This window comes from Maylandia zebra, linkage group LG2, assembly GCF_041146795.1.
Source record: "Maylandia zebra isolate NMK-2024a linkage group LG2, Mzebra_GT3a, whole genome shotgun sequence".
Lineage (NCBI taxonomy): Eukaryota > Metazoa > Chordata > Actinopteri > Cichliformes > Cichlidae > Maylandia > Maylandia zebra.
The window spans coordinates 8131644-8139630 of record NC_135168.1 but is presented as its reverse complement, the minus strand read 5'-3'; the positions used below and the strand labels follow the sequence as shown (position 1 = coordinate 8139630).

At 38.9% G+C, this 7987-nt stretch overlaps 1 long non-coding RNA gene across 1 annotated transcript in view; it reads left to right on the top strand.

The window, feature by feature from the left end:
- The window catches only part of LOC143420732 (uncharacterized), a 441774-nt gene that overhangs the window by 28576 nt on the left and 405211 nt on the right, over positions 1-7987 (top strand). The gene's annotated exons all lie outside the window — the stretch shown is intronic.

Here is a 7987-nt window from a genome sequence, read left to right as displayed (position 1 = left end):
TGTTCAAGTGGACCATGTGCCTTTTTGGTAGCACATACTTGTGCCAAAAGCTCTTCTCCACTTTGAACTTCAATAAGTCCAAGTACAGGTCCAGACTTACGGATGATCATCTTCAAGACATACTGAGGGTCGCAACTGCTTCCTCCCTCAGGCCAAATCTGGCTCGGCTATGCGAGAGGAAACGCTGCCAGGTCTCTAGCAGCAAGGAGTAGGCAAGAGAAGCCATGTTCAGAAGAACAGTTCATTTTCTACAGTGTTCCATTCATGTTCAGAAGAAGGTTATAGAACTGTTAATACAGACATTTCAATCTAAATACAGCAGATATAGAAGACTGAAAGAAAAACACAAGTTCACTGACTAAAAATATCTTATTATTATTTTATTTATATATTACAGATTGATTTTTTTTCTTATTAATTCTTAATTTGTTTATTTATTTTTCATATTTTGTGTTAAAAAATAAAAATAAAGAGATTTGAGAAGATTGGAATTTTTTAACCATGCCTTTCTTGTGGAAAACCTAATGCGGCCCAGCCTCACCCAGACTCTGCCTGCAGCGGCCCCCAGCTAAATTGAGTTTGACACCCCTGTCCTACACCATAAATCAGTAAGAGAGGGTACGACCTCTCTCATGGCCCCAAGTGGTGTGTGCATGCCAGAGCACTCTGGAAGGCACACAGAGTCTTTACAGACTACTGAGGATCAAACCTCTATCATCATGCAATCGATTATACAACTCTAAGCATATATGAGTAAATATTTCTAAGCATAAATGACAATCAACAATATAAAGCTTACAGCTGGTTTTAATAACAGAATTCATTTGTTTCTCAAACGAGAAAGAGCTATCGAGAAACACTCCTAAATCTTTAGTTCTTAACTTTTCCAGTGGGCCAAGGTCAACATTATCTGCTAATGCTAAATAGGCTGCCGTTATTAACTAATGCTAATTTGACATGAATTAGCATTATGCACTAATGCTAACACTTACTTTTTTTAAAAATGTGAGTAGCTAATGCTAACACTATTTCCCTTAACTTTATAACAATGTGAACGGCTAATGCTAACACTCTTTTTCCTAGCATTATAACATCTGAGCTGCTAATGCTAAGTAGGCTGCCATTAGGCAAATACGCATTAGAACCTAATGCTCATATCGTTTTCCTTTGCTTTATAACAATGTGAGCAGCTACTGCTAAATAGCATTAGCTAATAACAGCAGTCTAATTTAATGCAAGTTAGCCTCATTTGCATTACAACGATGTGAGGAGTTAACGCTAAGTATGCTGCCATTAGTGGCTAATTCTAATTAGGGGTGAATAAATATTACCAGCTAATGCTAATATCGTATTCTCTTCCCTTTTAACAATGTGAGCAGCTAGTGCTAGGTAGGCTGATGCTAGCAGCTAATGCTAAAGCTAATTTAATGTGAATTAGCATCACATTAGTGAGGAGTTAATGCTAAGTAGACTGCCATTAGCAGGTAATGCTAATTTTAGGTGAATAGGAATTGGCAGATAATGCTAATACCATATTTTCTTGCTTTATAACAATGTGACCAGCTAATGCTATGTAGGTTGCCGTTATTAGCTAATACTAATTTGAGGTGAATTAGCATTATCCCCTTATGCTAACAATGTTTTTTCTTACTTTTTAACAATACAAGTAGCTAATGTGAACACTTTTTTTTTTTATTCAATTCTAATTTTTCCCTTGCGATGTGAAGAGTTAATGCTAAATAGGATGCCATTAGTGGCTAATTCTAATTTTAGATGAGAAAGCATTAGAAGCTAATGCTAATACCATATTTTCTTGCTTTATATCAATATTAGTAGGTAATGCTAAGTACGTAGCCATTATTAGCTAATGCTAATTTAGGTGAATTAGCATTATCCACTAATGCTAACACTGTTTTTGCCAACTCTTTTCCCTTGCATTATAACAATATGAGCAGCTAATGCTAAGAAGGCTGCCATTATTAGGTAATGCTAATTATTATGTGTGTTAGCATTATCCGCTGCTGCTAGCAATGTTTTATCTTACCTTTTAACAATATCAGCAGCTAATGCTAACACTACTTTAATTTCAGTTAAACCTACTTAGCATTAATTAACTTCATTTAGCATTAAGAAGTTTTTGCTATAGGCTACCATTAGTGGCTAATGCTAATTTTAGGTGAATAATGTGAGCAGCTAATGCTAAGAATGCTGGTTATTAGGTAATGCTAATTTGATGCGAGTTAGCATTATATTAGTGAGCAGTTAATGCTAAGTAGGCTGCCATTATTAACTAATACTACGTTGATGTGAATTAGCATTATGCGCTACTGCTAATACTGTTTTCTCTTACTTATTAAAAATGATAGTAGCTAATACTAATACTCTTTTCCGTTGGGTAACAACAAAGTGAGGAATTAATGCTAAGTTGGCTGCTTTTAGCGGCTTATTCTAATTAGGGGTGAATAATTATTAGCAGCAAATGCTAATACCGTTTTCTCTTTCCTTATAACAATATGAGCAGTTAATGCTAATTTGATGTAAATTAGCATTATATTAGTGAGGAGTTAATGCTAAGTAGGCTGCCATTAGCAGCTAAAGGTAATTTGAGGTGAATAAGCACTAGTAGCTAATGCCAATACCCTTTTCTCTTGTGTTATAATGATGTGAAACGTTAATATTGTTCTCAAACAACAGAATGAGAATGAAATATTGATTCTAACAGGGCCCATAAACAGCATTAGCTTAGCAGCATTAGCTTATCAGAGTCTCCATCATGGTCACACAAATCCTTAGCGGAGCAAAGTGGCCTACTTAGCAATAGCTGCTGTAGAAAGCAAAGGGAAAACAGTATTAGCATTAGCTGCTAAATGTGCACTTGAGAACAAATCTATTGTGAATTCAGCCGTGAATGTAGTGTTTCCAGTAAGCTTCCATTTCCAAATGTTAGCTGCTCCTGTCTGCCTCTTTGTCACACACACAGACTGAAATGATTCACAGCCTTGTTTCATCCTTCTGTCAGTGTCACTGACTGTCACTGTGACTGTGGACATACAGCATGGGAAACACACACATGGCTGATACTTGTATCTAAAGTTACAAAATGTTGTCTCTGTCCAAATATTACCTAACTGTAAGTCTACTTTTAATGAAACTCTCAACATGACTTATCAGTTATCATTAATGTTCCTGCAAACAGACTCCTTGAAGACCCCCTACATAAATATCCATGTACTATCCAGCTAGACTAGTGTGTCTGTCCCTGAAAATATTCCTGCATGTGTGATTGTTCATGTCTCATCTGCAGGAAACAAACAGGAAGTGAGTGAAAGACACAGGAAATGATTCCAGCTCTTCCTCCTATATCAGACATTCTCTCCATACCTGAGAGTGTCCAGTCTCCAGCCTGGATCCTTCAGTCCAGCCGACAGAAGCTTCATTCCGGAGAGACCTGGATGATTGTAGCTCAGGTCCAGCTCTCTCAGATGGGAGGGGTTGGAGGTCAGAGCTGAGACCAGAGAAGTACAGCCTTCCTCTGTGATCAGACAGCCTGACAGACTGCAGACACACAAAACAACAATCCATCTGTTATCCATCTCTATAGCAGCATAACTAAGTGATGGTTCAGGGTCACCTGATCCAGCTCTAACTATAAGTTTTATCAAAAAGGAAAGTTTGAAGCTGATCGTCAAAGTAGAGAGGGTGTCTGTCTCCTGAACTCAAACTGGGAGCTGCTTCCACACCCAGTCCAACATAGCCAGGCTTTCTTTGCTGCTTTGACAAAACCTCAAATCCCAGTCAGAGATGGTGAGCATCATCACAGTGATGATCATTTCTCTGTTAACCCAGGCTTTCTGCTTCAGGATCTGTGCACGCTCACAGAACAAGGAGACCTTTAAACATCATTTCACTAAATGGATGGACTGAGCTCAGCCTACAGATGAACTGGATAAATAAAGATTTGACCTCAGTGTGCTCAGTGTTCCTGTCTATTCCTAACATATTCCTAACATGATAGCTGCACTTTAGAGCTCTAAAACTGGAACTGACACATATTTAAACTCCACATGTTACTCAGTACATTCAGTTCTGACACTCGCCCACAGTCCAACAAAGGAAACATGGAGATCACATCAGTTTGTCACCAAAGTCTAATTATTCCAGAGGGCAGTGTTGATACAACTAAAGTTATTTTTAAGCAAAGTTGAGTTTTTTATTGTCGCAGTACTTCATGTCTGAAGTATCACTTAAATGCATTACACACTGTTGATGGCAGCAAACAAACCACCCAAACAAACAGAGGTGGGAGGCTTGGGCAGACTACGTAGGATCAGCTTGTGGGAGGAGTCAGGATAAAACCAAAGAAAGACAAGCTAACAAACACCACAGTGAAGTGAGTAGCTACAAACTGCAGGCCGATTAGTGTTGTTGAAGAAGTCGGTCTGAGGAACGTTCTTAGGATCAACAAATGACGGCATGTATGAGCCTCCCTCAAGACGCACCATCACAAGAAGAACACATGAGCTGTAGAAAAAGGAGAGACTATGAAAGCCACGGCGTTACAACGTGCACCAGCTGTTGGTCTCTCTGGAGACTACTGGGCATGGCTGGGTAACCATGGTTACTTGGAAGTTACAGTACATGATATTAATGAAGAGTGGGAGCTGCGTTCTATAGCAAACAATTTGTTATGAGGTAATCAGCTGATCTTAGTTTAACCGGAAGCCCTTCACAATAATTGCAATGCCTTTATTTTGTACAACTACCATCAGTTCGTCTGTACTGATGGTAACTTAAAGTCACACTAATGTCGTTTAGTTTCTATAGTTTATGTAGTGGAAGTATACTACAGTACCCTGATCACTGATAGGACAGATTTATGTAGATATACACCTTTGTGTTTAACATTACTGCATTATAGTACTGTGATCTTTGTCCTTATATATGGCTATATTAGCTATACTGATGTACGTACATATAACTGGATATGTAACTTATCTATTCATCTTATTTGTCATGTATTTGTATTGTGTACTTCCTTTTTGTAAGAAACCACACACATGATCACAGCCGCAAGAATCAATCAGTGAAAGAATAAAGTGTCTCAAACCAAACCTTAAGCTCTTTATTCCACATGCTGGGATCATTTGGCCTTCAGTGGTGTTCTGGCTGACACACCGGAGTGACCAGAGTGCTAAAGAGTGAATCGGACACACCAGTGTCATCTCTGATATCTCCACTACATTTAATCGTCCTTCAGCTTGTGGCTGCCGTTAGCTGGTCTGCTAGTTAGCTGATTTGCTATTTAGCCGGTGTGCTAGTTAGCTGGTGTGCTAGTTAGCTGGTGTGCTGACCAGCGAACCAGTAGGTTACAAGATGAGCTTGTCTGTCTGATGAGCCAGCTCTCTCTGTCTTGGTCATTTTGTCCTTGGGCAAAACCTAACCTACCACTACAACTGTAGCTTACCTCCACCAGTGTGTGAATGTGAGAGTGAATGAATACAGGGAGTGCAGAATTATTAGGCAAATGAGTATTTTGTCCACATCATCCTCTTCATGCATGTTGTCTTACTCCAAGCTGTATAGGCTCGAAAGCCTACTACCAATTAAGCATATTAGGTGATGTGCATCTCTGTAATGAGAAGGGGTGTGGTCTAATGACATCAACACCCTATATCAGGTGTGCATAATTATTAGGTAACGTCCTTTCCTTTGGCAAAATGGGTCAAAAGAAGGACTTGACAGGCTCAGAAAAGTCAAAAACAGTGAGATATCTTGCAGAGGGATGCAGCAGTCTCAAAATTGCAAAGCTTCTGAAGCGTGATCATCGAACAATCAAGCGTTTCATTCAAAATAGTCAACAGGGTCGCAAGAAGCGTGTGGAAAAACCAAGACGCAAAATAACTGCCCATGAACTGAGAAAAGTCAAGCGTGCAGCTGCCAAGATGCCACTTGCCACCAGTTTGGCCATATTTCAGAGCTGCAACATCACTGGAGTGCCCAAGAGCACAAGGTGTGCAATACTCAGAGACATGGCCAAGGTAAGAAAGGCTGAAAGACGACCACCACTGAACAAGACACACAAGCTGAAACGTCAAGACTGGGCCAAGAAATATCTCAAGACTGGTTTTTCTAAGGTTTTATGGACTGATGAAATGGGAGTGAGTCTTGATGGGCCAGATGGATGGGCCCGTGGCTGGATTGGTAAAGGGCAGAGAGCTCCAGTCCCACTCAGACGCCAGCAAGGTGGAGGTGGAGTACTGGTTTGGGCTGGTATCATCAAAGATGAGCTTGTGGGGCCTTTTCGGGTTGAGGATGGAGTCAAGCTCTACTCCTAGTCCTACTGCCAGTTTCTGGAAGACACCTTCTTCAAGCAGTGGTACAGGAAGAAGTCTGCATCCTTCAAGAAAAACATGATTTTCATGCAGGACAATGCTCCATCACACGCGTCCAAGTACTCCACAGCGTGGCTGGCAAGAAAGGGTATAAAAGAAGAAAAACTAATGACATGGCCTCCTTGTTCACCTGATCTGAACCCCATTGAGAACCTGTGGTCCATCATCAAATGTGAGATTTACAAGGAGGGAAAACAGTACACCTCTCTGAACAGTGTCTGGGAGGCTGTGGTTGCTGCTGCACGCAATGTTGATGGTGAACAGATCAAAACACTGACAGAATCCATGGATGGCAGGCTTTTGAGTGTCCTTGCAAAGAAAGGTGGCTATATTGGTCGCTGATTTGTTTTTGTTTTGTTTTTGAATGTCAGAAATGTATATTTGTGAATGTGGAGATGTTATATTGGTGTCACTGGTAAAAAGAAATAAATGAAATGGGTATATATTTGTTTTTTGTTAAGTTGCCTAATAATTCTGCACAGTAAGTCACCTGCACACACAGATATCCCCCTAAAATAGCTCAAACTAAAAACAAACTAAAAACTACTTCCAAAAACATTCAGCTTTGATATTAATGAGTTTTTTGGGTTCATTGAGAACATGGTTGTTGTTCAATAATAAAATTATTCCTCAAAAATACAACTTGCCTAATAATTCTGCACTCCCTGTAGTGGGATTGTAAAGGGTCTTTGAGGGTCTCGAAAAGCGCTATATAAATGCAATCCATTATTATTATTAAGAGCATCTTTAGGCCTGACTGTGCTCATCCTTCCTCCAACCTCTCCTTACCAAAGATAACAACTACATCAGTATTAGCTCAATAACAATTTCTGCAATTCAATTGTGGACATTCATTTTTAAACCTTGTGTAAAATGATAAAACCTCAAAGTCTGAGCATTATTCTTTGTGCAAACAGCTCTTGCAGGTTCCCCCGGACTTAGGTTATTTTTATTATTTAATTACTTTCCTTTAAGCAGCTGTTCAGGCTACTAAACTCATCCCAGAAATAACAAGTGACACCATTAATAGTAGAGGTGGGAATCACCATACAACTCGCGATACGATATTATCACAATACTTAACGCACGATACGATATTATTGCGATTTTTTAAAATATTTTGCGATATTTAAATTCTGCACATAAAGGTAAACTTTATCAATATTCATTTTATCTAATATCAAAGTCTCACACTCAGTCTTTCTCTCATTTCAGTCAGTTTTATTGTTGACAAACTGAACGGTTTGTATTACAGTCTAGTCCAACTTAACTGAATGCAACCATCTGGTACAATTATAGCTATTCTGAACTATGCAATTTATGAAAACTATGCAGCCCCTTCAGCAACTGAAGAATTTGAAAGTAAATGTAAAAAAATATATAATTTTACATTAAATAAAAAAGTTTCAAACTTAATTAAAATTAAACATGTCTTAAATTAAAATAAGTAAACTGTCATGTTTATTGCTGCCAAAAAAAAAGTTAAACACATTTGGACAGTGAAGGAATGTCAGGATTGTTGCTCAGAAAAAGGATCAACATGCTCTGAAGTCAACATGCTCTGACTCCAGAGCATGTTGACTTCAGAGAAAAAA